This window comes from Trichosurus vulpecula, chromosome 1, assembly GCF_011100635.1.
Source record: "Trichosurus vulpecula isolate mTriVul1 chromosome 1, mTriVul1.pri, whole genome shotgun sequence".
In the NCBI taxonomy this organism is placed as follows: domain Eukaryota; kingdom Metazoa; phylum Chordata; class Mammalia; order Diprotodontia; family Phalangeridae; genus Trichosurus; species Trichosurus vulpecula.
This window is the reverse complement of record NC_050573.1, coordinates 205,874,696-205,880,814: the sequence shown is the minus strand read 5'-3', so window position 1 is coordinate 205,880,814 and position 6,119 is coordinate 205,874,696. Positions and strand designations below refer to the sequence as shown.

At 40.3% G+C, this 6,119-nt stretch overlaps 1 long non-coding RNA gene across 1 annotated transcript in view; it reads right to left on the bottom strand.

The window, feature by feature from the left end:
* Positions 1 to 490: 490 nt before the first annotated feature.
* LOC118829953 overlaps positions 491 to 6,119 on the bottom strand; it is a 29,162-nt gene continuing 23,533 nt past the window's right edge. The window contains exon 3 of the long non-coding RNA XR_005009000.1: positions 491 to 779. This is a non-coding gene — a long non-coding RNA (uncharacterized LOC118829953). The remainder of the gene's footprint in view (positions 780 to 6,119) is intronic.

The following is a 6,119-nucleotide window of genomic DNA, read 5'->3' as shown; positions in this document are numbered from 1 at the left end:
CACTCACCCCCCCCCATTGCCACCACTCTGGTGATGCCCTGGCATTATCCCATGCACTGCCCTTCAAGGACCCCTGCCCCCCACCCTGGGGAGTTCATTCTAGCCTTAGAGAAACCACAGACCCTTGGCTTCTTTCAGAGGCAGGGAGTTGCTGAGTGGTAGGAGACTATACAGGGGTTGTTCTCTCCTGGAAAGGACCTGTTCTGACTCTACACTTTTATAAAAGAAATTCTCTGCACCAGACTTTATAAGTTGTCATGCAGACTTTGCTTGAAGACCTGAGTTGAAAGCAATTCATTTGAGAGTTCCCACTTTGGGAAGTCTTCGTTGTTGGGTTGTTTTCTTGTTTGCTTTTTTTGGGAGGGGCAGGGCAATTGAGGTTAAGTGACTTGCTCTAGGTCACACAGCTAGTACATGTGTCAAGTGTCTGAGACCGGATTTGAACTCAGGTCCTCCTGTCTCCAGGATGGGTGCTCTACTCACTGTTCCATCTAGCTGCCCCGGGTTGTTTTCTTTACGTCAAGTCCAAAGCTCAGCTACAACACTGACCTCTGAGGGGGCAGCCTGCCCCAGACTCCTGGATCATGAGCAGGGCAAGGGGAAGAGGTGGCCCCTGCACCCGGCTCTTGCCTCAGCTCTCACCCTAGCCCCCACCATGACCTTGACCTTGCTGATGAACTGGATTCTTGATTCTTCTCTGGAGAGGGCCCCAGGGTTCCACTAGAAGGACAGGTTCTGGAAGTAGGGGATAACTGGAGTCCTTCTGAGATCTGGAAGTCCTAGAGGATAGACGCAGATCTTCGATTTAGAATTGAACTTTAACTTAGAGACTCTCTAGGCCAATTTGCTCATTTTATGAATGAAGAAAATAAAGCCCAGAATGGTGGATGGACTTGGCCCAGGTCACACAGCATAAAGGTAGCTGTGCAATGGATAGGCCACTAGGCCTAGAATAAGGAACACTGGGGTTCAAATTCCCTTTCGGATGCATACTAATAGAATTCATGACCATGGGCAAGTCATTCAACCTGGAAGGCATCAGCTGTAAATGAATGATCTTAAGTGGCAGAATTATATTCCAGCTTTCCCTCTAAATCTTAGACTTTCTTTAAATCATGAGAGGGAGACAGAGAGAGAGAGAGAGTGAGAAAGAGAGAGAAGGGGCCCTGAAACCTGCCATACCTACCCAAGCACAGCAACCCACCCCAGTCACATTTCTTTGCCCCATCTCCCATGATCCCAAGCACATTTCCCTGATCGTAGCCCCAGGCACACTCCAGCCTGAATGATCTGGAGAAGTATTTAGTCTCTTCCCACTATGGTAGAAGACAGGCACTGCCTTTACCTGAGTCCTCAACAACAAACAACAATCTCATGCTCCTGCCACAGGCAACAAGCACCCACATCCCTTCAACTGTTGTCATAGGCAAAGCCCTGAGTGTTGCCCCAGGCAATGAGAGTGATAATGGCATTGCCCCAGGCAAAGCCCCAAGATATCTTGGTAGTGTCTCAAGCATGCCCTATCCTCCAAAATGCCCCAGATGATGCCCCAGCCACTGTCTTTCAGGGACTCCTGTGTTCTTATGGGGGGTGGGGTTGATTTCAGCTTTACAGAAACCACAGATCCAGGTTTGTTTCAAAGGCAGGGAGATACTTAGTGGTAGGAGATAGTACAGGGGTTGTTTTCTCCCAGAAGGAACCTCCTTCGGTTACTTTCCCAGTTCAAAGCCCTCCAATCTAGACCATTTCAAGAGAAATTTTCTACAACAGACACAACAAATTGTCATGCAATCTCTGCTTGAAGACCTTGATAAAAGCAACCCACTTGAGAGCTCCCACTTTGGGAGAGCTCTGAGCATTTGGGAAAACCATATTGAGGCAATCTATGTCTCGGGGGCAAGAGCATTTTCTCTGCAGCAGATGAGCAACTAAAAGCTTCACATCCCTTTAGGAAGTATAAAATGATCCACTAACACCTGGAAAAGGGTGCACCCTCTACAAAGTCCAAATGTTCTCTAAATGGAACTCAATCTTACATCTCTCTTTGTCTCTGTAACTTGCCCCTCATGACCTGTCAGTTTGCTGAATTCTGAAAAGGGCACATACCCTATGTCTGAGTATTCTATGGGACTAATTAAATAACAAATATCTATAGAATTTTATCCAACAGAAAGTTATATCTTCACTTCTCTGAGACATTACTTTGTTAGCATTAATGGGGCTTCAGAGAATGAGAAAAAGCTTTGTCTGCCCTTGAATAATGATGATTACTTAAAAATTTACAATTTTTCTTTTAGCAACAGCCTTGTAAAGGTGGTGATACAAATTTTTTCCCCCTTTTAAAGTTGAGGAAACTGAATCTCAGGGACACAAAGCTAGTATTTTATCAGAGCCAAATTTTAAATAAAGTTTGTCCTTCCTAACTGAAGGTATAGTACTCCTTCTCCTTCAACATGTTGCCTCTCAAATGCTTTCGAAATCTTTGTAAGTATTTGCCTTAGCAGGATTCTTTATAAGTAACTATTTAAATATACACATGATCTCATGTATATACATTTTGTTACGTAAGAATCACCACTTAATGATAGAATCCTAGAACTTAAGGGCCTAAAGATTCCTTAGAGATCTAATCCTATCTCTTCATTTAACAAATGAGAACATGAAAGCCCAGAGAGGTCAAATAATGTAGCTATAATTATACTGTCTGTGGTACACAGAACTCTGGATGTAATTCTGTTTTCAGAGTCTTTCCTGTGATGGAGAGCAACTTTAACAAATGTCCTCTTGATACTTCAGTTACCTTTCATTGCATCCCAAGACATCCACAGAATAAATGATTGTCTGGATTTCTGGGTTTTTTTTTTTTAATTTAATTAAAGAAATCAATCTTCCTTCCCACATCTATCCCTCTTTCGGAGAAAATAAGAATAAAATTCTGTATCAGTTCATACAACTTAATGGGTTCCCTAAAAACATCTCTTTCATTGTGTCTTATAGTACAATAATGTTTCATTTCATTCATATACCATAACTTATTCAGCGATTCCCTAATTGGTGGGTATCCCTTTGGTTTACAATTCTTTGCCAATACCAGATAAGCTGCTACAAATGTTTTTGTATGCATGAGTCCTTTCCCTCTTTCTTTTATCCCATTGGGTTACAGACCTAATATTATTTTTGGTTCAAAGGCTATGCACAGTTTTAGTAGTGTCATAGTTAAAAATAATCATAGATTTTTATATAATCTTTAAAAATTATTTTTCCAAGATGTTTTCCTAGATATTAGATCACATGCTTCTGAACATAATATAATAATTTGCTATAGCAAATTCTAAGTTCTAAGAAGAAAGGAACATTTTAAAGAGAACATAATTATTCTCTGATTTCAACCCTGGAATATAGATAGATCCATATGCTCTCTGGAAACAAGAAGGAAAATTAATCGTTCCTCTATGCCCTTCCCTAGAACTATTCTTAATTTGGATTTAGGATCAGAGAAGAAAATCAGTTCAGATGTCATATGTCTGCACATAGGCATTATCTAGAGCAGATGAAGACATTATGCTGTGTTTTTCCCTATTTGCTATGTGATGGGCTATTCCAAAAAGTTAATTAAAACTCTTACCTGTAATCAAATAAAACTAAGACCTCTTCACCCTGTTATACCTACGATAAGTCATTCTGTGCCCTTAAGCTTAGGCTTAGAGGAACAGTCTTGATGTTGTGACAACCATGTCCCTCCTTCCTTTCATGGCAAATCTCTCTAACCATGGCAGGCAAAAGTATAATTTTTCAAATATAATGAATCTTGTTGCAATGCTCCAGCACCTCTGAACTGCCATAGTGAGATTCAAGTAAAAGATATCTATTGGATAGCCTATTTTGGTATTCTTTCCATAGCTCTGTTGTTTATAAAGTTGGCTAAATAAGGTCTGAACTGGTTTTTAGCACATGAACTAAATTACTGGAAGGTCAATCTGATTAGATTTTGTCAAGTTTTACTAAATTATACTTAGTCTTATCCTTAGCAGCTTTTAGCAGCATTACTTAGAGAATTTCTACAGGTGATCTGGATGATGTCCATGGAACATGGATGATGGTCAAAGTGGAATGGGGGAGTTGGGGCCCTCCTAGGGGCAATCACTGGGGAATGGTCAAAAAGGACATGCAGAGATGCTTGGGAGGTGCACAGGAGGTGCTCACTAAACACCCGAAGGAATAGATCATGTACACTGACAAAGGACTTGACACCCCTAAAGAGATATTTATATTAGATTTCTTTATTTGTCCTGTTGTAATTTTGCTTGTTTTATTAGTTCTTTGTGTGTTACGGACCTGTGACCAGTTCCATAATCTGCTTATCATTTCTGCTTGGACTGGTAACATTTGGAAATTATTGGAAAATTGTAAAACTATTAATAAGCTCCAAAGGGGAAACTAAAGGGTTAAGCTTTGTGTGTGACCAAAACAGAATGCTGAAATGAGAAAAAAAATAATTTCTGCCATAAGGTTGCAAAACAGGAAAAGGAGGCAATAGAATTGCTGATAAACTGCAGGTAGCAGGTGCAACAACAATGTTACTTGAAGCTACTATGACTGTGTAAGACCAGTTGACACCAGCACACAGGAAGGCTGCTAGAACAGGTTCTTTGATCTGCTTTTCAAGGGAAAGCAACTTTAAGGGGTTTATAATCTCACTTTAATTAAACATACATATATCATTCACTCAGTTCAGCAGGAAAAGTCGGCACCCTGAACTTCAGAGAAAATACAAACAGAAATTACAAGCAGGAATTACAAGAAGAGAAAAACAACACAAATCAACAGACAGGCTTCTAACCTTCTGACCATACCAATACATACAATTACCAGAGAAAGAAGCACCAACATCTGGGTTTTCAAAGCTGGGGGAGTCCTTAACAGCTATCTACCCAGAGTTTTGTCTGGTCAAATCACATGACACTCTTCCCGTGAGTGACCCCGGGCAAAATGCTAACCTCAGAGTATATATACACTTCTTCAGGGTCAGAGGGCATCACAACCATGTGATTCAAACCCATGTGACCTAAGCCTTCCAGTGACTTAAGCAGGTCATCAAAGATTCTTGATTCAATCAAAAACTCTTGACTGAAACAAAGGCAAGACTCAAAGGCACTTGATTGCCTTAGTGCTGAGAAGCACTCCAAAACAAAAGATAACAAAAAGTCCCACTTGCCATTACAGTAGAACAGGAAGAAAGAATGAATGAAAGCAAGCAAGAAAGAAACAAAGAAAAGAAGGAAGAAACAAAGGAAAGAAGGAAGGAAGGAAGGAAAGAAAGAAGGAAGGAAGGAAGGAAGGAAGGAAGGAAGGAAGGAAGGAAGGAAGGAAGGAAGGAAAATTGAAGGAATTCTCATTAAAAGTCTTTAATCTTGTTGGCTAATCCTGGGCAGCTAGGTGGTTCAGTGGATAGAGTGCTAGGACTGGAGTTAAGAAAACTCATCTTCCTGAGTTCAAATCTTCCCTCAGAAACTTACTATGTAACCTTGGGCAAGTCACTTAACCCTTTGCTTCAGTTTCCACATCTGTAAAATGAACTGGAGAAGGAAATGGCCAACCACTACAGTATCCTTGTCAAGAAAACCCCAAATGGGGTCTCTAAAAGTTACATGGGACTGAAAAAAACCCAAAATCTTGTCAATAAAGTAGTAAGTAGATAAGTTGCTGAGGATAAAGGAGGATAGGGTGGAGTGATGAGCTAAAGCAGAGTGGTCTAGGTTTTGAATAACTGCTGAGAAATATTTCATCCATAAGCAATGAATAAAAGGATTTCAGAGCAATGGTGGGTGTCCAATGTAGGTTAAATAGAAAGAATTTATGACAGATCCAATAATACTAACACTATTATAGCAATATAGCAATTTAAGTTTTGCAAAATACTTCTCAAATTATCTCATTTGAGATTCCAATGAAATAGGTGGCGTTATTACCCCCATTTTATAGATGAGGAAACTGAGGCTGAAAGAGGTCATGCCCTCCCTAGGGTCATACAGATCTAACAAATATCTCAGGTAGAATTTAAATTCAGGTCTTCCTGATTCCAAGTTTAGCATTCTATCTAATAAGCGTAGTTAAATGTT